The 27,914-nt window shown below is 47.0% G+C and overlaps 1 pseudogene; it reads right to left on the bottom strand.

Annotated features, from left to right (window-relative positions):
• LOC136520016 (ABC transporter C family member 13-like) overlaps positions 1 to 27,914 on the bottom strand; it is a 119,015-nt pseudogene that overhangs the window by 21,886 nt on the left and 69,215 nt on the right.

The raw sequence follows: 27,914 nt of genomic DNA, 5'->3' as shown, positions 1-27,914 counted from the left end.
AGTGCACTCCAGTTCACAAAATAACTCACTTGTAGACACCAAGCTCAACCTTGCCTTGTTTCCTTGCCTCTTCTTCTACCTGATCTTTTGTCTCTTCATAAGAAACCACTGAATCTTCAAGTATATCATCAGTTTTCAGTTCACATGTTACCATTGGTGTTTTATCTTTCACAGAAGCTGCAAATGAGGTAGGACTCGAATTATCTGGCTTAGAGATTCTTGAATATGGAGTTGCCAAGAAAGATTCCTGTGTCCCGAACCACTTAATGAGCCCATTAGCCATGACTACAATCATATCTGCAACAGCAGTGGCGTGGGAAACAGAAAAGGAAACGAAAGGAAAATTACATTGTTCTTTCAGCACACTCGGCTTATTCCATGCATACAGCCTAGTAGTAACAGATATAGCCTTAAATATGATTCATACATTTAATACCAATATGGCGCATTTAGTTTGGATAAGATTCAGTGAATATTACCTGAAGATTGTGTGTGCTTAGTAATCTTGTTTTCTTCACTAATTGGTGCCCCATAACAGCCTTTTCCAGGATCCACGAAGCAACTTGGGAGTCAACCGCGCTAAGGATGTCATACATCCGAATTGTGGTACAAAGCCCTGCAAGTATATGATCATAATGTTAGCTAGCGAGCTTAAGGATGAAAGTCCACAAAGTTGTAAAAAACATGACCTTGCCAATGCCAGACGAGCCCTCTGTCCACCAGATAAGTTGGTACCTTTCTCTCCAATATGTGACAAATCTCCTTTGGCCATTGCTGATATGTCAACACGAAGCACACATGCCTCTATTACTTCTTCGTATCTGCATTAATTTTGTGACACAGAATGCTAATTAAAAGGGAACCAATAAATTCTATGGTGTGTGAGCATCTCCAATGGTTCATGTTAGCTGCTCTAATGTCATGCAATGACATAACAAAACAAACTTGTGATAATATCTGTCAGACATAAATAAACTACCTCCTCGGATCAAATTCTTTCCCAAGCAAAATATTATCTCGTAAAGAGCCAGATAATATCCATGGTACCTACAGAACACCAGTTCCATTTTTAGACTCCAGACATTTCAAATGCAAATCTTAAGCAATTTCCAGGTCATAAAGTGCTATCTGTGGTACATAGGCAATTGAACCACAGGAGCTAATAGAACCACTGATGGCATGAGTCTCTCCAATGACTGTTCAACAAAGATGATTTACCAGAACCAACCTGATATAGACATAAAATTTCCTCAATTCAGAGAAAAATAGCAATAGCATCAGATTAGACGATTATAAAAAAAAATCTGGACATCTGGTTGCATTTCTTTGCGAGTAATGGCAAATTGAGATAAAATATAATATGCCAAACACATGCTATTCAGTTTCCCCAACCAAACCTGTCGGGTTCATAAACCCAGGATCCCCGATGGGCTCGCTTACCAGCAAAAGCTTGGCCCAGCAGACGGCATTACAACAACGCGCGACTCCTGGGCCGGCCAAAATACCTAACGACAAGCCGGAAGAGCGATCCAGTCTCCGACCGGAGGGCCAGGCCAAGGAGGGGACGACGCTCGCTTCCGACTCCGACCTGCTTTTCCGATCAGGAACACGCCGAACCTCTGCATATAGCTCTTCTCCGACCGACATGGTCGGAGCCGACTGGGAACGACCGACCGGGGACGCCCTTTCGGTGAGGACCCAGGAATCAGACGGAGCAGATAAGGCAAGGCGCTCAAGTCAACCGCAATACCAAGGACCATACCCTGCACACCTGCAGGACAGTACCGCCAGAAGGGTGCTTTGCAACCTTCCAGGCATGTCAGAGCCCAAACAGTGTTGTAGGCGTCGACATTTGCCTTACAGTGTTGTGGGCGCCGTCATTTGCCATACCAGGCAAACACGGTAAAGCCTGCCACATGCGTCTGACATAAACAGTATTGTGGGCGCCAACGACCGTCTTGTACCCGACAACGTGGGCAACAAGACTTAATAACATACGTACACACACTCTCTCTCACTTGTAAGGCCATCCCCTTCACCTATAAAAGGGGATGCACTCTCTCCCAATAGGGTACGGTCATTCTGACTCTCTCTCTGCTAAGCTTTAGACATTCTGAGCACTAGAACAACTCCACTGCTCAAGAACTCTAAAGCTACACAGAGCATACGTTCCAATACTTAGTGCACGTTGGAGTTCACATCACTCGTGGCCCTTCGGTTCAGAGCCCGACCGGATCTTTAACACCCCCTTTCTATTCTCACTCGTTTGTAACCCCAGAGTAAACCTCGAGCACCTGGGCTCAGGAATAAAGTCACCGACCGACTAGAACTGGACGTAGGGCACGTTGCCTGAACCAGTATAAACCCTGTGTCATTGAGTGCTAGGCCACATCCGATCACAACGCACGGCAAAACTACAAATATTTACTTGTTGGCCACTTTTCGCACCGACAGTTGGTGCCGTCCATGGGGAGGACGCCATGCGTTCAAGCTTTTGGTCATCGGATGGCCCATCTTTCCACCATCTTTGGCATGACGGGCTCAAGCGATATGATTCGCTTTGGCTCGCTGGAGTTTCTCACGCTCCCACCTGTTGGGATGTGGGTTCCTCCCGTCTTCGAGCCATTCCAGACCTTCCTCTTAGGAAGCCTAGACTTCATCACTGACTAGCTCGGCGTACTTCGCCTCCTCAAGGAGGCACTTGTCCCGACACCCATCGGAGGAGGAACGCCCTCTGTCGGCTCCGGGCCACCCGACGACCTCAACGACGAGACACCTGCGCTTCGCTTCGAGCCCACGTTGGGCTCAAGCCCCACTGTGAGTAACGTACATATTGTTCTTTACTCGCTGTTGAATACCTTTCGCCAATTCTTCGAAGGGGCCCCGTGGCCCCCGCCACGATCGCCGTGCAACCGGTTCCCCTATGGCCCCGCGTCCCCCATGGACGCTTACGCATGGGGGCTTCGAAGGACACTGATACCGCCCCCTCTCACATCCGAATTCATGGAGATGGCGGGCTACACTCTTGCCTCTTTTCACGACCTCATGGATGACGAGGATGAAAGCGACGGCTCTAGCATCGGCAACATGGCACTTGGCCACCCTCTGTCCTAGGAGTGCGTTATGGCAGACGCTCCGGGGCAGCCATCGGTGGTAGCGTAATCTCTATAGACTCACACCCCTCCGGACCCTTGTGCGAAGGCCCTCACTCATGCGCAGGAGCACGGCGAAGAGTTGCGACAAAGGCGGTAGAGCCAACTGCCACCTGCACTAGCACGCTCGGCGTAGCACGCTGCTCCACATGCGCGTAACCCAACGAGCGGTGCCCGGGGTCACTCCCGTCAGGTCCAGCACAACATCCTAGATGGAGGAAATGATCCCCCATAGTTTGCTCGGGCTGGCCAGAACATCACCGCAGCAGCGATGCTTCGGTGGGCCTTCCTAAGCCTATCGACTCCTAGGAGTAGGCGGTCCACCGAAACCTAAGGGCGCTAGTGGAAACCACCGCTGTTCAATAGGCGGAGAGCTCCGCGTCGCTACACCGGCTCGTGGCCTCTTTCCCCACTGGGGGAATGGGGGCACACTAGTTGAATCGCTCCATCCGCTCACCACTACAGTCGTCGGGTGTGGAATAGGAGGTCGCAGCTACATCATGGCCTGACCCAGTGCCCGCTCCATACCAATCACCTGTGTGCGAAAGGCTCGGACCGAACCGCGATGCTCACAATGTCATCAATAATCAATGTCAAGCCCCACATGATGATGATGTCCATCAAGGGGCAGTGAGAGCAGGCGGCACGAGCCCCGACAGGACCATCGAGGGGAGCAGGGACATGCATGCCAGGCATGGTCACCGACCAGACGACCAAAGTCCTAGCCCGGATGGCCCGGGACCACGTTTGGCCATCGCATCCAGAAAGCGTCGTTTCCACAACGCTTCCGACCACCCACCAACATCGCCAAATACATCGGGGAAATGAATCCCGGTATATGGCTCAAAGACTTTCGGCTTGCCTACCGAGCCGAAGGACTGGATGATGACCACTTCATCATTCAATACCTCCCCATCTGTGTGGGGGAGCATGTTTGAGAATGGCTCGAATTCCTCCCGCCTGACAGCATCCACGACTGGGCGGATCTCAAAAGGATCTTCATTGGGAATTTCTAGGGGACATATGTCCGACCTGGGAATTCCTAGGACCTCAAGAGCTAACAGCAGGAGCCCAATGAGTCCATACAGGATTACATCCATAGGTTCTTAAAATGATACAACTTCGTTCCTGATGTCGTTGACACAGACGTCATCAGCGTGTTCCTCTTCGGGACAACCTGTGAGTCCTTGATCCACAAGCTCGGCTGTCTGAAGCCCCATGCCACCCACGACCTGCTCGACATTGCCACAAACCACGCCTCCGGTGAGGAGGGGGTCAGAGCGGTCTTTAGCGGAGCCTGGGACAAGGGCAAGGCCAAGCGTGAGGACCAAGGAGAGGGCCCCTCCACGCAAAGGGGCAAAAAGAACAAGAAGGATCGGCGCTGATCGGCCAACTCTGCTTTGGTCGCCGTGGCCGATCGTGTGGGCAAGCAACCCTAGTAGGGTCAGCCTGACCACTTCGACAAGATCATGGAGAGCCCATGCACCAACTACGCCTACTCCATCAAGCACCTCTACAAGGACTGCAAACTCCTCAAGCGCTTTCTGCGACAAGCCGGCGGGCCGATGGAAGAAAAGGGCAAGGAGGCAGCGGCCAAGAAAGGAGGCATGGCAGGCAAAGATGATGATGGCTTTCCTAACCTCGAGGAATGCCTCATGATCTTTGGGGGATCCGATGCCATCTACTCCAAGCGCCAGCAAAGGTGCGCTACAGAGAGGCATGTGTCACCAAAATGGTCGTCCCCTCTTTCCTTATCTGGTCAGAATCTCCTATCACTTTTGATCAGAGGGACCATCCTTCCCATGTCACCAGACCGGGTCACTACCCGCTCATCATCGACCCCGTTCTCCACAAGAAGTGCCTCACCAAGGTGCTGATGGATGGAGGCAGTGACCTCAATATTCTCTACGTTGACACCCTCGATGCCATGCGCATGCCTTGGTCGGAGATCCACCCAATGAGCTCTCCCTTCCACAGCATGATCTTAGGGATATAGGCATACCCGCTCGGACAGATTGACCTACCCATCATGTTTGGCAACCAAGCCAACTTCCGCTCAAAGGTCCTCACCTTCGAGGTGGTGGACTTCCTAGGGTCCTACCACGCCATCTTAGGGTGACCATGCTACGCCAAGTTCATGGCGATCCCTAACTACACCTACCTCAAGTTGAAGATGATAGGACTGAAAGGCGTCATCACTGTAGGTAGCACCTTTTTGCATGCCTATATGTGCGACCACGAGCATTACGAGCTCGCCACTACCATCATCAACTCAGTCGAGCTCCCTCAACTTAGAAATTCGTCGACTCCTATAGTCCCAGATTGCAACAAGCCAACCTCCTCGACTACCTTCCACCCAATCAAGGAAACTAAGGCGGTGGGGATCGACCCCACTGACCCAACCAAGATGGTACGGATTGGGGCCAAGCTCCCGGCCAAATAGGAATGTGAGCTCACTGACTTTCTATGCGCCAATCATGATGTCTTCGCATGGAAACCTTCTGACATGCTGGGCATACCGCAGGAGGTCGCCAAGCATGCATTACGCCTCGTCCCATGATCAAAGTCCACCAAGCAATGCCTACGTCGCTTTGACGACGAGAGGCATAGGGCCATAGGCGAGGAGATCGCCAAACTCCTAGCAGCTGGATTCATCAAGGAGGTATACCACTCCGACTGGCTAGCCAATCCTATTCTTATTAAAAAGAAGACCGAGAAATGGAGAATGTGCATTGATTATACTAGCCTCAACAAAGTGTGTCCAAAGGACCATTTTCCTTTGCCACGAATAGACCAGATTGTCGACTCCACCTTAGGAAGCAAAATCCTCTCCTTTTTGGATGCCTACTCAGGCTACCACCAGATCACGATGAAAGAGTTCGACCAGCTCGCGACTTCATTTAGCACCTCGTATGGTTCGTACTGCTACGTAACCATGCCTTTCGGTCTGAAGAACGCTAGCACCACCTATCAATGGTGCATGCAGCAATGCATCACCAACCAAATCAACCCGCTCGACCAACAATCGCCATCTATGTAGATAACATAGTGGTCAAAATGGCTCAAGCTTGCAACCTAATCGCAAACTTGGTCGCAACGTTCATGAACCTTTGAAGGTTGAACATCAAATTGAATCCCAAAAAAATGTTTTTAGGATTCCGAAGGGGAAGCTGCTTGGATACATCATGTCTGAACACGGCATCGAGCCCAACCCCAAAAAATCATAGCCATCTCCAACCCTATACGCAACGTTAAGAGCATACAGAGGCTCACCGACTATTTGGCCGTCCTGAGCCAGTTCATCTCTTGGCTAGGCGAGCGGGGCATGCCTCTCTACAAACTTTTCAAAAAGATAGACACATTCATCTGGACTGAAGAAGCACATCAGGCTTTGGAAAGCCTCAAAGCATCACTGACGTCAGCCCCAATCCTCGTCGCTCCTAAATAGGGAGAACCCCTCCTCCTCTATATCATGGCTAGCAACCACATGGTGAGCACCGCCCTAGTCATCGAAAGGGAGGAGCTGGGACACCACCTGAAGGTTCAGCGACCCATATACTTTGTCGGTGAGGTACTCACCAACACCAAGGTTTGGTACCCCTAGGTGTAGAAACTTCTATATGTCGTGCTGATGGCAACCCAAAAGCTCCTGCACTACTTCACCGACCACGAAGTCATGGTCGTCACTTCATTCCTGCTCGAAGACATCGTCCACAACCACGATGCCGCAGGACGGATCTCCAAGTGGGCACTCGAACTAATGGGCCATGACATCAGGTATATCTCCCGCACCGCTATTAAGTCTTAGGCTCTCACAAACTTTATCGCCAAATGGATAGAGGTCTAGCTCCCGACCCTAGATGTTACCCACAAGTACTGGACCATGTACTTTAATGGGTCCATGATGGCGCCCGGCTCAGTGGCTGGAGTGGTTCTGATCTCCCTGGATGGTAGCAGGCTTCGCTACATGATCCGTCTCCATTTTTTGGCCTCAAACAAAGCCACAGAATACGAGGCCCTCATCAATGGACTCGCATCGCATAGAGCTCGGTGCTAGGCAACTGTACTTCTACGGTGACTCAGAGTTGGTCATTGACCAAGTTATGAAGGAGTCATCTTGCAAAAGCCCCCTCATGGCAGCATACTGCCAGGAGGTGCGCAAGCTTGAGGACAAATTCTAGGGGATCGTACTACATCTTGTCCCCCAAAAGGACAATGATGCCACCGATTTTCTCACAAAATTGGTAGCCAGGTGGGTTCCATCTCTAGATGGGGTCTTCATCAACGACCTTCATGAGCCGTCTGCCCACATCCTAGAAGGTCCAATCCAGACACACTCTGACGCCAATCATGCACTTAGGGGATCTGACCTTGGTGCCTCCATGATGACATCACCTGCCGACATCGCTGTGGTAGCACTCGATCAAGCTGACTAGAGAGCACCACTACTCACCTACCTCCTTGAGGAGATTCTCCCACCAGAAAGGACTAAAGCGCAATGAATCACTCGATGCGCCAAGATGTTCATCACATTCGGTAACGAACTTTACAAGCGAAGTCCGTCGGGAGTACTCATGAAGTGCATCCCTACCGACCAAGGGAAACAACTCCTCCTCGAGGTCCATGTCAGAATCTGTGGACACCACGTGGCCCTAAGGTCGCTGGTTAGAAAAGCCTTTCTCCAAGGTTTTTACTAGACCACTGTGCTGCGAGATGTAGAGGAGGTCGTCCACAGGTGTGAGGGATGCCAGTTCTACGCTCGGCAAACTCATTTGCCGACGTAGGAGCTTCAAACCATCCCCATCACCTAGCCATTCATGGTCTGGGGCCTCGACATGGTCGGTGTGATAGAACCGCCCAATTTATACAAGATCAAGTATGGCTGTCCCCGCTAACACATTGACACACGCATACTTTCACTTATACAAACCCGGTAGTCCGCCGAGGTAAATCAACATCACAATCAAGATCGCGTGATTAAGCAAATACACATCACATACGCAGAGTTGCAGCAGAAATAATATTACGATTGGGTTCACAAATAATAGTACAAGTTTGGGTTTTAAAACCGATTAGAGAAAACAACATAGCTTTCAAATGATTACATTAATATAAGTTCCAAATATATTGCTAGCATAAGTGACATCATCCGACAAAAGCATATAGATGAGAAGTAAGTATAGAATCACCGAGCCCCACCGGCGGTTAGCCACCATCTTCAACAAGCCAAAAACTTCACCTGCAACATGGTGGGATAAACCCTGAGTACTCGAATGTACTCAGCCAGACTTACCCATCTTAAACCAAAATAAAGCGACACCAAGGATTATGCAAGGCTTTCTTTAGTGGGCTAGCTGACTCGTTTGCGAAAAGCATAAGCTATCATGAAGAAACCATTTTAAGTACTTTGCATCATCTTTATTATGACCTATCCATCTAGGTAAGCACCTGTACTATAGCAATCACTTGATTAACCAATAATGATCCAGTTACCAATTTAGATTTAGCATGTCCCATACCATACAGATAACCATCATTGTTCCATAATAATTACTACGATGCCGTAACTCGAGTCAAGTGCTCACTATCCAGGAGCGATGGTGATTCGAATCGATTTCTAACCAGCTGGTGATTTATTCCTTACACAAACCTCACTCACCCGCTAAAGTGAGGTATCGGTCACCGAGTCAACTATCCAGGAAAAATCTCGAGTTTGCCAGGAACCACATGTACCTGAGGGCCGACCGACTATCTTTTGGTCTTATCATCGCGCCCCCGTGTCCTACCACACCTGCTCTGGTACAGTGCGCTGTAGGCAATCTACTCAGCCCGAATAATCTCCCAGCTTTGCGGTCAAAAGGTACTTTATTCGGCTAGCTAAATGTCGGTCCTTAATCGACACAGATGGAACTAACAGCACCCCAGAACCCTGTCTGGTTGCCTCCAACTTTTTCCGTCCGGTCTCCAATTATCCATCGCACATGGTTAATTCCAGGATATCATTCTTTCCATAGCTAAATTCTTCCAGTAACCCCCTATAAATGTAGGTGACCGGAAATCACCGATCGCTACCGGTCTAAGCAAGGCTAAGCAGTTATTCGATCCCGACCTAACAGGGTAAAAAGGTAATAAGGTAGGCAAGGATAGTAATAAATGCATCAACGGTTTCAATCAACTCCTACAACTTAATGCAACAATATATAACTCATATATAGAAAGAATTGCTTTTATAAAGTAGGAGACTTAGAATGCTCCGGGGCTTGCCTGGGATCTGACACAAGTCAGTTCAGTTAGCTTGCACCGTCTTCGGGTTCGGCTCCAACATCACGTCCTTCACGTGGTTCATCTAGCGTACCTAAATGAGATGCAAGATGCATGTGTATGAATATGAAGAATGGTAATACAAGCGGCACCACATAAACATTCAAGACAAACACAAGATTATACAAGACATAGACATCAATAGCTATTTAACTAACCTCACACAACTAACTATAGAGAGCAAGCTATTCACATCAAACCAAACATCGAGATAGCAAGTACAACAAGCATGGCATATTAGTTTACTTACGTTCTATTCAAATTACTTTAACTTGCTAGGTTTAGACAACCTAATATACAATTGCTCATCTTCAGTTAAGGCTTGGCACCTGCAACTAACAAGTTATCTTAATTAGCCTAGCATCTAAATCATCACATCAACTCATATCAAGCAAACAAGTTATTCACGGCAATCACAGAGTCAAGGCTGCAACAACAGCAGCTAATTTTACTCATAACAGGAGTTGTACTAATCCAAAAGACATGCAACAAGACAATCTGGAAAGCTTATGGAATTTTCTACAATTAACCTTTAATCATCTTATCATGATTCTCAAGTTAACTAAGTCAAATATACTCATTTACAGAAACTAGTCCACAATTGACAGAGAGCAGCCATTTCTGACACCCAACTTTAAACAGGCATAACTCACAAACTACTTGGCCAAATAACACCAAATTTTAACAGTAGATAGGTACATGAATTATATACAACTTCCTTATTATCATCTAGGTGTGATTCAAATCCTAACTAAATAAAACACTAGCATCTTTCAGATCTGCTCCGAATACAATCAAAACTTTGACAGAAGACTTGAAAGTCATGTAACTCCTAAACTATCAGGCCTATGGTCTTACAATTTGAACACAAGCAAGATTGTGAAATTTGCTACAACTTTTGTATTCACTACAATCATATCAAACATCATTTACACCACGAAAATGATTGCACAAGCCAAAACTGCAAATCCAGCCCAACAGCAGTGGTACAGAAAATTGATAGGAACTTCAGAGAAGCATAACTAGAGTTCTAGACCTCCAACAAATATGAACCATAACTTTTTGAAAAGATTAGGAAGTTACCTACAACTTTATTATTCTCATATTAAGATGATTCTACAGTTAGAAGTGTTAATTAATCCAATAATTGCACCTCTGTCCAAAACATAGACAGAAACTGACATGCCACTTTAAACAGCTATAAATGGAGTTATACATGTCCAATAAATGTGGTTCTAGACTTTTTAGAAAGCTTAGCAAATTCTAAACAACTTTGTTGTAAACACATAAAGCTAATTCTACTACTAAGAAGGCCCCACAATAAGAACAAGGAAACCCTCTCTGGTTTTGGGCAGAAACAGCCACAAAGATTTAAGTAAGTATAACTCAAGATCTACTTAGTCAAAAATCATGATATTTAACTTTTTGGAAATCTTAAGAAAAGTACCACAACTCATGTATTTTCACCAAGTCATTATTCATAACTTAACTGAGCCAATTAATTCAAACATGCAGAACTGTTCAGAGTAGAAGCAAAGCAATATAGGGTATTTGTTATTTTTATAACTCTTAAATTATAAATCCTAAACTTCTGAAATTTTTACCAGACAACAACAATCACCTTAGTAGCACTCCACAAAAATTTCACATTTATTTGAGCATAAAAACTGCAGTTATGAAAAAGACAAGACATGGCAAGTAACAGGAACCTAGCTGCATAGATCTATTTTTACAGCAAAATATTTAAACTAAAACATGCCACATTATAGATCTACTGCATATACAATTTCACAAGGATTCCAAAAATTCCTCATTTTCTAGTTTACGATTTTTGTACGAATTACTATGAATTTTCAAAGTGGAGCATTCAAATCTGCAAAAATCAGAGAAAGGAAATTTAAATCTTGCATCAAGGTCCCTGGAATTTACACAAATTAAACCCGACAAATATATCCTTACTGCACTATTCATCAGAGTCACTATCTATTCACTTAACCCCCTTCCTTTTCCCTTATTCAAGCGCGAGGTCCTTCGCCTTCTTCCAGAACAGAGAGCTGAGGAGGACGTCGGCGAAGGCCGGCCGGTGGCCGATTTGGCCAGCTGGGGAGGGGCGTCGGCGACGAGCGGTGGTGCAGACGCTAGCCCAGGCCCATGCGCACACACGTAGTGGCACATCATGGTCCACGATAGCCTAAGGCAGCATGGCCGCGCTCAACAGCGGCACCCGCGACGGGCACACCCGCGGCGGTGCCCACGACAGTGGAGGAAGCCGGAGAAGAGACACTGGGGAGGCATCGCAAGGTGGGGAGGTTGAAGGTGTGGCAAGCAGGGCAGAGGTAAAAGAGAGAGAGCGAGTGCACCGTGGCCATGGGAGCACCACCGGCAGCCATGGCGGCTCCACTCTGGTGCGGCCAGAGCGCGAGCGAGAGAGCGAGAAGGAACGGGGCAGCTCTGGCGCTCGGTTAAGGAGGAGTAGGGCATGCAGCAGCATGTGGCACTGGGCTAGGACGCGCGTCGGCAAGCTGCGGCCACACGGCAATGGTGGGAGCATGCCCTGGTGCATGGCGTCCATGAAGACACTGTCGAGCATGTGGCGCGCGCGATGGAGCCCGACTTGGAGTCCGTTTTCGGCATATTCCGTGCACATTCAAACCTTGGCACCAGTAGCAATTTCTACTCTGGATGCTCTACAAACTTGATTAAGGCTATATGGTCATTAGGGCTCTTCATCAGTAGGTAATTAAGCCACAAAATGATAGTGTCAGTGTCTTGATAGCGGTTACCAAACTCCAAAAATCGATGGTCAAGACAAGGTCCAACGAGTGCCATCCTTTTGCATGCTCTTCTTCCCTATGTATGCTCCAACTTTTATTTTGGGATCAAGTCAAGTTGCTTAACGAAATTTGGAGAACGCAAGATGCCAATGCCGATGTCAATGAATTTCTAGACTTAGAATATTTCTAAGTGCTGAAAACAACAGCAAATTCGATCTTGTGACCTCGATTTGACTTACTTCCAAGCTGATCTAGCTCTTAGTCCAAAACAAAGTTTGTTCTACATGATATGGACTACAACTTTCATTTAAGGTCCAACCTCAAAACTAGTATAGAACCTGCTGTTCTACTTTGACCAAAGTAGGATCACGATGAAGCTTAAATTATCCTTTTTGATCCATTGGAGCATTTTCTTGGCATTTGCCCAACATGAACCTTTCCTGACTTTTGTTGTAGAGTTCATCTAGAGTCATTTTGGCAAGGTTGCAAGGTTTGGTTGACATCTCATGTTCTCATTCACTTAATAGTGCAATTCAAGCACTTAGCCCGTGTTTAGTTTCAGGAAGTTGGAATTTTGGGGCTACTGTAGCACTTTCGTTTTTATTTGGCAATTAGTGTTCAAACATGGACTAATTAGGCTCAAAATGTTTGTCTCACAATTTCCCACCAAACTGTGCAATTAGTTTTTTTCATCTACATTTAATGCTCCATGCACGGGCCGCAAACATTCGATGTGATGGCTACTGTAGCACTTTTTTGGGATTTTGGGTTGGAACTAAACATGGGCTTAGTAAAATCATTCCAACAAGGATATAACTTATCATTTCATGTGACTTTTTGATTCCAAACTTCATGAAACTTTTCAAGTGCCCAATATAGATGGGTATTGATGTGAGACACATGAAGATATCCCAATCACACCACCCAAGCATATATCTTGAAAAAGGTGTCTATAGGCGAGCAAAGGTGCAATATCCAAGTTTAGGTTGGGGCTCGTTTCTATAGGTTGGACCTTGACATCTTCATCATCACTTAATATGCCATGTTTGAGCTCAAACCCATTGCTTAACTGGTGGCAAACACCTAGGGTGTTACAGTCGGACCCCTCAAAAAGGGCCTGGGTGGCTTCACTCACCTACTAGTAGCGGTGGACAAATTCACCAAGTGGATAGAGGCGAAGCCCATCATCAACATATGCTCAGAAGAGGCGGTCAAGTTCTTCCTTAACATCATCTATCGTTTTGGTGTTCATAACTGTATCATCACTGACCATAGAACTAACTTCACCGGGAAGAAGTTCTAAGACTTCTGTGAAGGATACGACATCATGATCAATTGGGCCTCAGTCGGACATCTGCGTACTAATGGTCAGGTCGAGTGGGCCAATGGCATGGTCCTCCAAGGACTTAAGCCACACATCTTTGACGGATTCAATAAGTATGCCGGGTGATGGGTTGCAGAGGTCCCAATGATCCTCTAGAGCCTGAGAATGACCCCGAACTGATCCACAGGGTTCACACCTTTCTTCCTAGCCTACGAGCTGAAGTAGTGCTGCCCTCCGACCTTGACCACGGCACCCTAAGAGTGAAGGCCTTCGATCGAGACCGAGTCATAGAGGCTCAGTAGGACGCGGTTGACCTACTCGAGGAGGCTCATGAGATGACCATCATCCACTCTGCTCGCTACCAGCAAACTCTCCATAGGTACCATGAAAGAAAAATCTTTGGGAGGATCCTTGAGGTCGGTTATCTCGTGCTCTAGAGAACCCAATCAACCAAAGACAAACATAAAATCTCTCCACCATGGGAAGGACCCTATATGGTGACCGAGGTGATCCAACTAGGCACCTACCAGCTGAAGGACGACAACGGCAACGTTCTCACCAACACATGGAACATCGAACAGTTATGTCATTTCTTCCCCTAAAGCTCGGTCTTATCATTTTCTTTCATTCAAAGTTTGCTCCTACAAGCACCCCAGCATGAGCACTCTCGGCCTAGGTCGCTCGGGGGCTCCACGAGGGTGTGATACCACCCCTCTTTTTTACTATCGTGTAGTAATACTTTTCACCCAAACAAAAGGGTAGTCTGCTCCTTTAATTACCCTACGTAACTTATGTTTTAAACTTCCAACCAATCACACCCCGCCATGACCTACGGTTATGAGCAGCTGAGCCTCGCGGGCCATGCTCGGGTTCTTAAGGTTGCAGCCTATGGGTCAAACGGGCAGGTGCAAAGAAGAAAGGATAAAAAACAAAGCTATGCTAGGGTAAAAACAAGGACGGATGGGACAAGCTTCCCCTTACGAGTGATTCCATCACAAAACAAAATTGAAGTATTCATGAATGTAAAAAACTATTCACACAGGGGCTCCCCCCACAAACTTATCTTTTACATATACTGACTGTTTCTACTCTAAATTCTATTGTGGCCGCCCGACAGCATTGGCTGACGGCACGATCAACGAGGATAAGGGCAGCTCATTTTTAGACAGGACGACATTTAGCTTGGTCAGAGATGGGACGACGCTCACTTCTAACCTAGTCTCCACTCCTTCCATAGGCTAGATGACATCTTCCTGGTGCATGCCTTCATCCACGCTCAAACGGTGAGCCTCCATCACCCACTACGTGGAAACTTACTCGAGAACCATCTGTGCATATGGCACCAAGCTCTCCCCAAGCGCATGGATTGCATCTGCACTCCACCCATCGGTGTACCCTCTGCAGATGGCGGCAAAGTCTAGATTCGAGTGGTGTGTCACCATTGAGGTCAGCGCCCCTAACGTCCAGTAGAACATACCATCGAAGATGAGCACCCAAACTTTGTTCAGGACCTCTGCCAGCTAGATGGCAGGCATACTGGTGCTCGGCCCTGACCCAAACACCTCGGAAACGACCACCTAGGTGATGTTATGAATCTGGTTGAGCTCCCCCTCAAGAGCACATTGCTCTTCAAGGGACTTGGCTAGCACCTCCACGCTCCGACTGATCGCCGCCTTGGCTGTCTCCAGCTCTCACTCCAGAGCACCAATTTTTCCACCCAATTCTAGAAAAAAGATGACAAGTTCAGAAGCAAAAGAAAGAAAAAACCAAGGCATCAACTATAGGTGGAACAGATACATACCAAGGCTGGTGCTTTCAAGGATGGAGAGTCCTTCTTCCTGTCGTGTCACCTTCTCAAGTAGTCGAGCGTTCGACTCCTCCTCCCTAAGCACCTGCCCCCGGAGCGTGACCACTTCTTGTTTAGCCTCTGACCGGGCCTTCCACACTGTCTCTAGAGCCTCCAAGGACTTTTGAAGCATCACCTCGGTCTCCTCCAAGTGGACCTTTGCTCCGTCGAGTTCCCACTTGGCAGTAGTCGCTCGATCAGCCGCAAGTAGTTCTGCAGCCCGCGCTCCCATCACCTTGGCCGCCTAGTCTTGGGACTCATGGCGGGTGGATTCTAGCTAGCGTCGAAGCTCATCAACCCACCATGACATCATTGCCTCCTACTCCATCTGACCACGTTCCTCTCGAAGGAAACGGTACTTGTGGATCGACATCGCCTCTAAATCCTGTAAAGCGAGAAGCAAACATGCTGAAACAACCAGTGAAAGACCAAGGAGTCAAGGACAAATGTTAAAAACATAGAGAACTTACCTCTGCGATGCATGGTAACTACCTGATTGACGAGCTCAACCTGCTCCAAGGCCTTCTTGAGCCTTGCATTGGTTTGGGTGAGATCGGACTCCATCTATAGTCCGCTCTGCACAAATAGGTGCCAGAGCTTCACCTCCTCCTCATCGCGAAGGATGAACAGGTTGATTGTAACTACCTGATGGACGAGCTCAACCTGCTCCAAGGCCTTCTTGAGCCTTGCCTTGGTTTGGGTGAGATCGGACTCCATCTATAGTCCGCTCTCCACAAATAGGTGCCAGAGCTTCACCTCCTCCTCATCACGAAGGATGAACCGAGCCTTACTCGGGTCATCGGGGTAGGGCCACACCAGCTCGTGGGTCACCCCGAATCACTACAAGATCTAGCCATCACAATATCATACGACGACCGGATCATCACCAACTCCTACGATGGCAGAATGGTTGGCGGCTCCACCCTAGTGCCTGCCTCACCAGAGCAGGGGATCTCCACTATCTAGGACTCCATGGCTCACCGGTGGATGTTCAACCTTAGGACTGGCCACATCTCCTCCCAAACCCTCCAGCTTTGACTAGGAGGGCGAACCATGTGCTCCTTCACCGGGCAAGACAGGGAGCCTAGGTTTCCCTCCTCTCTTCCACCATAGCTATTGGGGGAGGGATCGCAAGGGTCACCTCCAACCCAATCTCCGCCATCACCAAAGGGATCGCCACCGCCACTGTTGCTGTACTCGTGACCAGCCAGGAGGACGCAACCCCTAGAAGGGAAGGTCACACCACCGCCAATCTGCTTTCCCCACCACTCATCATGACTCGCTACAGGCTAGGTCTCCACACCTCCTACATGGGAGGCATGGCGATTCCTAGTCCCGCTAGTCCCTGGCCGTTGTCAAATAAGTGTAGGTCAGTTGTGCTAAAAAAACTCAGCTGTGAGATTGAGAAGGAACATAAATGCATACCTAGACAAAAGCGGTAGAGCCCTAAAGCCCTGACTCACTGGCGACAAGCCCACCAGACGACGACCACTCATGGGTCGTGCCCCGTGCCCCTTGTATCGACCGAGGGAGGAGCTGACTCGGCTGGTTCCCAATTGGCCCACAAATGGCCGTGACCGCCAGCTCATAGCGAACCCACCAAAGCAACTGACGGGGCATCTCCCCGTTGTGGGTCATGCACATGCGCCAACCCTAAAGATGCAAGGGGATGAACACGCTCCTCCGATCGGCCAGCATCCCCTACCATGCTCGGAGTAGGGGGGTACGAAACCAACGATGCCTCTGAAGGGCACGATGACCGCGCTCGCTTTGCCTCTCATTCGATGATGGTATCTTCGCTCATGGCATGCTTCCTTGACTCAGGGACATCACTGTGCTTCTTCGTATCCTGCCCACCACCAATGGATGCGGCCATAGGCTCACGACGCTCCACCGAGGTCACAACGATGCCCCTGTCTCCTACGTCCTCGGAGGTACTCACGTCGCCACCCATCTCTGTGGGCTCCTCTGACTTGAGCTCCGCCTCCATGTCACTCTGGCTTTCACCTGTCTAGACCCGCTGACCGATCTCCTTCTCCTTCTCAAACCTCCTCTAGGCCTTCTCAGCCCTCTTCTTCTTCTTCTTGGCAAGCGCTGCCTCCTTCTGGGAAGCTTGCCGAGTTGCACCCTCTGGCCCCCTCGAAAGATGTGGTCGGGATTTGTAACTCACGAGTCCCTATGAAATGGACAACTCAAAATCAAAAGAAAGGAGAGCAAGAGGGAAAAGGTCATGTTATAAGAAGAGGGGAGCAAATCAGATTAGACAGCTTCACGGCATGAAGAGGTTCAGGTGTTCCTTCAGGGGAGTCTTTATCCCTTAGTTGCAGCACCCGATCAAGTCGACTCCAGACCTCGTCCTTCGACAACTCCTCCAGCGACGCGCGGTCAGGATTCGTTGGGCTAGAGTATGCCCACATTGGCCACCTCCTCTTCGCCAGTGGGGCGACTTGATGGTGGAAAAAGGTGTGGAAGACACGCAACCCATTGAGGCCATGCCGCACCAACTTCTGAAGCTCCGCCTCAATGACCTCTAGCTTGTTTCACCGACTAGAGGGACCCCACGACTAGCTTTCCCTCCTCTCCGGCCTTCTTCCGATGAACAGCGAGAATGGCACCTCTGCTGGGTTTCTGATGTAGAACCACTCGCCATGCCACCCCCAATTGGAGTTGTAGGGGGAGTAGGCGGGGTAGGAGGTCGATGGCTTCAACTTCTTCTACAAGGCAAAACCCCCAACCGGCGTGGTTCTAGGTGGCTTCCCCTCAGACAAGGCTTGCTCGCTGAAGATCCACTGGAAGAGGTCCATGTGCGGCTCCATCCCGAGGAAGGCCTCACAAATGGTGACAAAACCGGTGATGTGCAGCACCCTAGTTGGATTGAGGTGTTGCAACTCCAGGCCCCACTCATTGAGGAGCCCGCGCAAGAACCAGTGCACGGGATATCCAAGCCCACACTCGTGGAAGGCAAGGAAGGAGACAACCTCATTGGCCCATGGTCGCGGAACAGCTTCCCTTGGCACAGGAGCCCTCTAATGTGCCACATCCTTTGACAGGAGCCACCCCTTCTTGATGAAGGTGGCCGGCACCTCCTCATCTATGTTGGATGGCCTCTAGTTCGACATCATGCCCTAGATTCATGAATGAATCTATGAGTTCTCCTCTCCCTCGCTTTACCCTATCTCTCCTAGAAACCATCGCGACGCACGAATGGGCTTGGCGAAAAGAAACAAGGAGGAGAGGCAACAGTTGGAGAAAGGCAAAGGAATGGGAAGAAAACCCTCTCCCTTCCCCCTATTTAATACGGATAGGCATGTGGTGGGACATGTCCTGACTGATGGGACGTGCCCTACCCAATGAAACATTGCTTGGTTAAAACATGGACGTGGCCTAGGTAGGGCCCACCACTACCACAACCCAAGCAATGGAAACAAGGTGCAACCGCACACAAACAACCCTCCGCCTTCCTAGGCAGGGTTTGGAAGGGCCCACCAATAGGATCTCCATCAAGGATAGACCAACAGGCTACCTGAGTCGATCGGACAGGCTCAGGTGACTACCCGAGAGATAGTTAAGGAGCAGTGGGATGTCCCATGCGGGCTATGCTGACTCTATCACGAATGATGGACATGGATCCTATTCGAACATATCCGATAAGAGCTACTCTAACCCGTCACTCGAGTCATCAAGGTAACTTTACCAAACCTTCTTACTTTATTTTATTTTCTAATGCACGATCATTCATTCATCCTTTCTCATACATGCATTCACACATTCATCCATACAATCATTCATTCATCCCATACATCCAAAAGCATTGCATACGCAGTCGATGCATTGCAACACTTCATGTTGTGTCATGACGTGGTAGTCGCCTCATTCGACATGAGTGACAACCGACCAGGGTTCAAAGGCCAGCCTACGAAGGGCTCGAGGCTGCCTCACGTCAAATAGAGCCAGGAGAGAAAACGCAGATGAGCCCCAGCGGCCCTCGCCCGATCTGCTCAGAAGCAGATAGGGTAATCTTGACCTTCTCATTTGATCCTAACCTTGAGCCGTGCCCACAGAATCTCCATCGAGGCGAGGCCAGCGGGCCACATGAGTCGGTCTCTGGAATGGCTCAGGCATCTGCCAGGAGGCAGGTTAAGGAGCAGTGGAATGCCACATGAGGGCTATCCTGACCCCGTTATGAACGATGGACCTAGATTCCACTCGGACATACCCATTAGAGAGCTCACCGAGCGCGTCACTCGAGCCATCGAGGCAAGCGATGTTAGCTCAGCCCCTGTGGTTGTGGAAACCACTAATGGGGTAACACGTGAAACTAGACCAACCCCTCAGCTATGCCTGGCACTTGGGTCCACGCTCCGTCATGCCTGACCCCCTAGTCGCGCCTGATGTTTCAGTTGGCTCCTAAAGCTTGGGTCCACAATCCTAGAAACGATGGCTCAGAACCTAGGAAGGGGAGACGTGTGAAAACAAGAGATGTTTTTTCCTACAAATTCCACTGTCCTCTCCTCGATCTTTAGTGACACCTGACCCCAGCAATGGCAAGGGGTCAGATCTCACTTGGGGGGCTACACCCATCGGGTGCGCTCGCACGCACCCGCTGGCAAGTCAAAAAATCCCCTAGGTGATTCTACTCGAATCACCTGGGGGCTGCACCCACCAGGTGTGCTCGCGCGCACCCATTGGCAAGTCAAAAAATCCCCTAGACGATTTCTAGGACCACCAAGGCTACACCTCTTGCCTGGCTCCACTTTGGCTGACCCCAAGGGTAGGCCCCACCTCACACGACGTCCAAGGGCTAGCTCCGCCTCAGCTGACCCTCAAGGGTAGGCTCTGCCTCGACCAACGTCTGAGGGTTGGCTCTGCCTCACCCGACGTCTAAGGGCTAGCTCCACTTTGCCTAATCCCTTGAACATGTTTCCTAATGAAAGCTCATGCTGCCGCCAAACTCTATGGGCCAGAAAGAACAACCCTAGGGCAAACTTCTGGCATTGTGTAGGGAGCGGTCATGTCTCAGCACGACCTATCTCCATGACATGTTGTTCCAGGGGACTCACATCGACCCACAGTGACGAATGCGTGGTCACTATGCTACCTACTCCCTGTACGACCGCTGATCAGCATGCTGGTTCATCGGTCCGACGCCTAGGTCCACGTTCCATCACACCCGACCCCTCGACCACGCCCGACGCCGACTCACGATCTTACACCCACCCGTTACTCTCGTACAACAAGTATAAACAGCCCCTTCACAGCTTCGTAGAAGTCCTAAAAGGGCTCGGGGGCTCCTATCGGGTTCATAAACCCAGGGTCCATGATGGGCCTGCTTTCCAGCAAAAGCTCGGCCCAGCAGATGGCATTACAACAATGCGCGACTCCTAGGCTGGCCTAGATGCCTAACGACAAGCCGGAAGAGCGATCCAGTCTCCGACCAAAGGGCCAGGCCAAGGAGGGGACGACGCTCGCTTCTGACTCTGACGCGCTTTTTTGACCGGGAATATGCCAAACCTCTACTTATAGCTCTTCTCCAACCGACATGGTCAGAGCTGACTAGGAACGACCGACTGGGGATGCCCGCTTAGTGAGGACCCAGGAATTAGGTGGAGCAGATAAGGCAAGGTGCCCAAGTCAACCGCAATACTGAGGACCGTACCCTATACAACTGTAGGATAGTACCACCAGGCCATACCAGAAGGGTGCTTTGCAACCTTCCAGGCATGTCAAAGCCCAAACGGTGTTGTAGGCGCCGACATTTGCCTTACAGTGTTGTGGGCGTCGTCATTTGCCATACCAGGCGAACACGGTAAAGTCTGCCACATGCGTCTAACATAAACAGTATTGTGGGCGCCAATGACTGTCTTGTACCCGACTGAAAGCTCTAGTTTAGTTTTGGTTAATTGATGAAACCCTAAGTGCTAACCTAGTATATCAAAGTGATTATGAGATAGGTAGCACTACTCCAAGTAATGAAGCAATGATGAAGATCATGATGATGGTGATGGCATGGTGATGATCAAATGCTTGAACTTAGAAAAGAAGAAAGAGAAAAACAAAAGGCTCAAGGCAAAGGTATAAATAGTAGGGGCCATTTTGTTTAAAGTGATCGAGACACTTAGCGAGTATGATCACATTTAGGATCGATAGCCGTACTATTAAGAGGGGTGAAACTCATATCGAAATGTGGTTATCAAAGTGCCACTAGATGCTCTAACTCATTGCATATGCATTTAGGATCTAGTGGAGTGCTAACACCCTTGAAAATGTTTGTGAAAATATGCTAACACATGTGCACAAGGTGACACACTTGGTGGTTGGCACATTGGAGCAAGGGTTAGGAACTTCACCGGCGGAGTGTCCGCCCATAGAGTGCGAACAGTCAGATAGTGCCACCGGCACCCTAGACAGAAAAGATGGAGGTCACTATAAGTGACCGGATGCTGGTCTCGGTTGGACCGGCGCAGTCCAGTCAGGTGAAGGATGAAGACGCTGGTGTCAATGTCTGATCGGACGCTGGAAGGTTGCGTCCGGTCCTGCTGATGTGGCAGTGCACAGGGGAGTTGCCAGTGTGATCGGACGCTGGGTGTGTCCGGTCAAGCATGACCGGACATGTCCTGGTCGTGAAAAGTCATCTCTGGATGCTTACTGGAAACGACCGGGCGCTGGGGTTCAACGTCCGGTCACTTTGAGCTGTTGCGTCCGGTCATCACTTGACCACTGAGATCGGGCGATAAACATTTGAAGAGAGGGGACACGTGGCACTGCATCGCGTGACCGAACGCTGAGGTCCAGTGTTCCGGTCATTTTGATCGGAGCGTCCGGTCACCCCGTGTTGTGCCCAGTGAAGGGGTACAATGGCTCTATTTCGTGGGGGCTTCTATTTAAGCCCTATGGTCGGCTCAAGCTCACTCTCTTAGGCTATTTTGCATTGACATAGCAACCTTGTGAGCATAGCAAAAGCCCTCCCACTCATCTCCATCATTGATCATCATCATTGTGAGATTGGGAGAGAATCCAAGTGCATTGCTTGAGTGATTGCATCTAGAGGCACTTAGTATTTGTGTTTTACTGCGGGATTCACTTGTTTCTCTTGGTGGATGCCACCACCTAGACGGCTTGGAGCAGCGGAGGAGGATTGGCACGAGTTGGTGATTGTTCGTGGCCATCTCTGACGATTGTGAGGGGATTTGTACCTTCCTCGGCGGAGTGCCGAAAGGTAACTCTAGTGGGTTGCTTATGTCATTGAGTTACCTCACTTGTGGGTAGGTTCTTACGGTGTCCAATTGTGTGGACGAGGTTCGTGCAACACCTCTTAGCTGCCGAACCACCAAGTGTTGGTCGACACAACGGGGACGTAGCGTGTTGGCAAGTACGTGAACATTGGAAGAAAATTGGTTGTCTCTTGCCCTTTGGTATTCTCCCGGTGATTGATAAAGTATTCATCTTGTGATTGGTTCACTCCTCTACGCGGCGGTATAATCACCTCACTTACTCATTTACTATTTCCGCAAACTAGCTATAACAAGCTTTTTAGTGTAGCTAGAATTGAGAGCTTGCTTTGTGGATTAAGTTCATCTAGTGGAGCTCTTTAGTGTAGCAATTGTGAGAGCTCTTAGTGAGTAGTGACCTTATAAATTGTGTGCCTAGTGATCATAACAACTAGAATTGTTGGATAGGTGGCTTGCAACCCATTGTAGAGCTAGAGCAAGTTTGCTATTTCGCTATTTGTTATACTAATCAAATTGATCTAGTCGGTTTGTAGATTTTTAAATAGGCTATTCACACTCCCTCTAGCCATGTTAGGACCTTTCACCGACAGCGTGGGCAATAAGACTTAATAGCATACGTACACACACTCTCTCTCACTTGTAAGGCCATCCCCTTCACCTATAAAAGGGGATGCACTCTCTCCCAACAGGGAACTGGTCATTCCGACTCTCTCTGCTAAGCTTTAGATATTCTGAGCACTGGAATAGGCTCCACTGCTTTAAAACTCTAAAGCTACACAAAGCATACAGTTCCAATACTTAGCGCACGTTGGAGTTCACATCACTCTTGGCCCTTCGGTTCAGAGCCTGACCGGACCTTTAACACCCCCTTTCTATTCTCACTCGTTTGTAACCCCAGAGTAAACCTCGAGCACCTGGGCTCAGGAATAAAGTCACCGACCGACTAGAACTGGACGTAGAGCACGTTGCCTGAACCAGTATAAATACTGTGTCATTGAGTGCTAGGCCACATCCGATCACAACGTACGGTAAAACTATAAATATTTACTTGTTGGTCACTTTTCGCACCGACAAAACCATTAACGAAATTGTGTACCCCCACCACATAACCAGCCTAGAACACCCTAGTACAAAAACGAAAATGTGACGGTCAGAATAATTACCCCTCCTACAATTGCTATAAATAGCCCTTTTGCAGTTGCAAAGATATATCTCTGAGAACTATGCTCGGCTCAGCAACAGAGCTGCTAGACCAAGAAGGGGATACATTCTGAAGGACGACGGCCATTGGATTATGAGTTACTTCGGTGTCTCTCTTAAAGTGGTGGTTTAAAAGGTCAGCAGAGGCACTTAACTCGGATGAGTGATGCTCTGGAGTAGATAAATAATTACTCAGGCCATCTGCTAGAGATAACAGCCTGCAGCAACCAAAGCATGGAATGTTAGTGCAGCTGCAAATGTATGTAACGGTATAATGACATAAACTAATTATCCACTTACATCAATCATCCCATTAATAACCCATGGAAATGAGTTCAACGGTGATATTAGTGTGTTAAAGAGTGCAACACAAGTAAATACCTGTAATAAGGATTCCAGATATTAGTAGGATGTTTCTTGGTCCAAAGGCATATCCTAAGCATATCATTCATGATATTGTTTTACCGTGGCAGCATCCAATGTGTGTCCCATTATTGCAAAAATAGAAAAGGTGAAAAGGGAGAACAATGTCGGTGTGGTTGCCCAGAAATAGACGCACCAAGCATCCAGATATTTTCTAGTCTATTGGGAAATAAGAGGCCCTTGTTAGTTCCAGGTTCAAGATGTGCAACTTATTATAAAATGTAGATTAATCATGAGCAGTTGCACACCGCGAGATGCTTCACTTCTGATTCTCTTCTTTCCACCAAACGTTCAGTGAATAATTTCTCCCAGCTGTACATCTTCACTGTTCTAATATGTGCTAAGAGCTCCCCTGCACAGCTTATCCTATTCATGGATAAATTTTGGAGTATTAAGTTCTATAATTATTGTGTTGACTAGCAAACTTTTGCATGATTCGTCCTGCCTCATGACCCAAAACAAATCAACAGTATATGCCAGTGAAGCTGAGGTATAATGTAATGGTGTTTGAGAAAGCACCTAGGTGATATGGGAATATGGTAAAATGAAACAAAGGGATGTTTTCTTTATTCATCAAATGCAATGGAGGACCAGTTTTCTTACCTCCTGTCTTTTTGCTTCATCATCTTTTCTGTTGCACCAGCAATCCTTGTAGAAATCCATTTGTTCACTGTGCACGTGTACATGGTTACAAGAAAAAGAGACTGACATGGTTAAAAGTAAAAAATATGAGCAGAAATTTTAATTCGAGGAAGTTATGATTAGATTATAAACATGGATTAGTATTACACAATAAAATCTCAGTCCCTAGTACCATCAGGTTCTTATAACATACATCTATTTGTATTTGGATTAGTATAGAAGCAATGCCTTGGTCAATAGATCAATATTCACAAGACAATAAGGGCAAACCAAGAGATGATAGAATTCAAAATCATTTGTTGGAAGGGGAAAAGGCCATGCATGGCCGAAAATCTTTGAATGACTAAGAAGCCTAATACATAACAAGGAAGCAAAAGGTAAGCATACCTGGTATTAGTATGATTGTTATTGCAAGCCCAGATAGAAAAGCATAATTGACTTGTGTATATTGCAGATAAAGAGCAACTCCAATCTGCAGTGGCAAGCTAGATAAACGCCAAATCATGCAAATAATTAGATAATGGAGTGCATGTGCATACATATAGTAATCTAAGTCTTTCATACACAAAAATGTGAGATTGAGATGGGAAGTACCTCCAGGCATCATGAAGGCTGTTACACAAGTTTATTGTCCGGTCAGCATCAACAGACATGAAGGTCTGTATCTCACCTTCAGAAAACCTAGAACGCTCAGCTAGACTGAGACATAGGCACTGTTTTTTTAAGAAAGATCCATCCAAATTTAAAAAGCAACAAATAAAAGTCAAGTAAAGTTATAACATGCTTCAAAATTGAATTTGTTACAAAATACAATGTCAAATTGGTAGATCAAAACGAGCTTCCACAAAAGCTATATAGAATACTCAGCAGAAGTTCTACGCTATATCAAAATTAGCAAGTATGTTCCAAATACATTTCGTCCTTGAACGTGCATTCAATTTTAAAAAAAATAAAAAGTATTGTTAGCTATCATATCAAAAACTAATTGAAGTTTTCAAATGGAAATGTTGTCACAAGATATTTTATTAAAAGTATTTTCACATGATTGCATTTTATCAATTATATTACAACATATAATTTGCGAAACAACCGTAGATTAAAGTAAATCAGACCATTTTGATTGTCGGAATGACATCGATATGGGAATAAACGGCATATGAACTAACATACAAATGCTTGTGAATATGTTGTTATGGATAATAGCTAACCAATTTTTTTCTCGAACACGCAGGAGAGCTACGTATTATTGTATTAATAGAAGAAAAGAGAGTCATACATAGACCCGAACGCCCCCCCCCCCCCCCCCCCCCCCCCCCCCCCCCCCCACACACACACACACACACACACCCCACTACATGGACACTGGATCCAATCAGTGTTGCATTGTGATATCAGAGTACAAATGCTTAAGAACATCTCGATAGTATGGGTTCATTGTCAAGTTGGAAAAACATTGTACAATACAAGCTGACTTCACATGTTTGAAATACTCTTTTAAAAAAAATACAGAAAGATACTAACAGTGCATGAGAGGAATGGTGATACCTTCCGATAAATTATCCCCATGATGCTTGATCGTAACATCAACTTGAGCTTTGCTAGACGAAAGTACTGGCTATCTAAAAAGGACCTACCATAAAAAACAAAACGAAAACGAAAAAATGCTAGTTAATACTAAGAACTAAGAACATATAATCCAAGGAACCACCAAGGTAATTCTCTTTCGACAGGCAAAGGTCCACTAATATGGTATTCTGTTTCAGTGTTTCGAATGACAATATATTATAACAAGAAAATATAACACCCAGAATACAACAAGGTGCTCAGAGACGCGTAATTGCTAAATTCATCTTTATTATCATCAAATTCAACTGTTGGTATGACTAAGTGCATTATCTGCTCATCATAAGATAGGTTGCAACTTGAAACCACATGAACATGTAACTCTAGTACGAATGTAGAACATGATACAGCTGCAGTGATGCAGCCTTAGTATGAGAGCACCAGTTTAACACCCATAATGTAACTTATAGTTCCAATATATAGGTTGAGAATAGTCTGTTAAACGTCATGAAAAATAAATGACACGGAAAGGAGATGCATTCATCATTATCAAAGGTTTGAGTATAAAAGAAATCATAAACACTTCAATGGATGTGAAAAAGTGCAAATCATATAGTAAGGATGGTTTACTTGATAACAGAAGTCAATCCCAAGGAAATGGCAAGAATATATCCATCCATGCCATCAGAACCTGAAAAGTCGTGCAGAAACCAACAAATGTAGATTAGTTTCTTAGATTGCTGAAAAAAATTGAATCACAATTTCTGAATTGGATGGGTTTGACTAGATAAGGGTCTGTTTGGATTCATTAGCACTAAAAATTAGCAGGTAAAATTAGTACTAGTGGATCAAACAGACTTGCTAATTATTAACTAGAGGACTGCTAACTATTAGTTCCATTAGCAGGTTTAAAGTTGCTAATAGGTGCTAATAGTTTATATGTACCTTCAACTCACTATCCAACCACTAATTAGCAGCTATTAGCAGGTGGATCCAAACATCTCACTACTAAAAATTAGCTAGCTAAAAATAGCAGATGTTAGCTATTAGCTAGCTAATATTTAGTGCTAATGCATCCAAACAGGCCCCAAGTAGCAGTATTTGCATGCACTTCTATTTTATATAAGATACCTATATATTTTTAACTATAAATGTCCGTATGTTACACAAAATTTCTAAATGAGCGATACAAGAATCCTAAAAATTATTGAAAAGAGGCATGTAAGTGATAGTTAAGGCTAGCTGCTTGTATCTTACTTTTATGCATTTACTATTCACTATCAAGTAGTTTTCAGGTTCCTTGGCTTCCAAGTAGGAATCATAGCATCTGTTTTATGCAGTTAGAATATGCTAAGGAGTAGGTACACCACTTGCCTATATAAGCAGTGGCTAAGCATCTTCCTATATCTCAAGTCATTTGCAATTCAATACAATCCAAGC

This window comes from Miscanthus floridulus, chromosome 18 (genome assembly GCF_019320115.1).
Source record: "Miscanthus floridulus cultivar M001 chromosome 18, ASM1932011v1, whole genome shotgun sequence".
NCBI lineage: Eukaryota > Viridiplantae > Streptophyta > Magnoliopsida > Poales > Poaceae > Miscanthus > Miscanthus floridulus.
The sequence above is the reverse complement of the archived record's forward strand: the minus strand, read 5'-3'. Positions and strand labels throughout refer to the sequence as shown.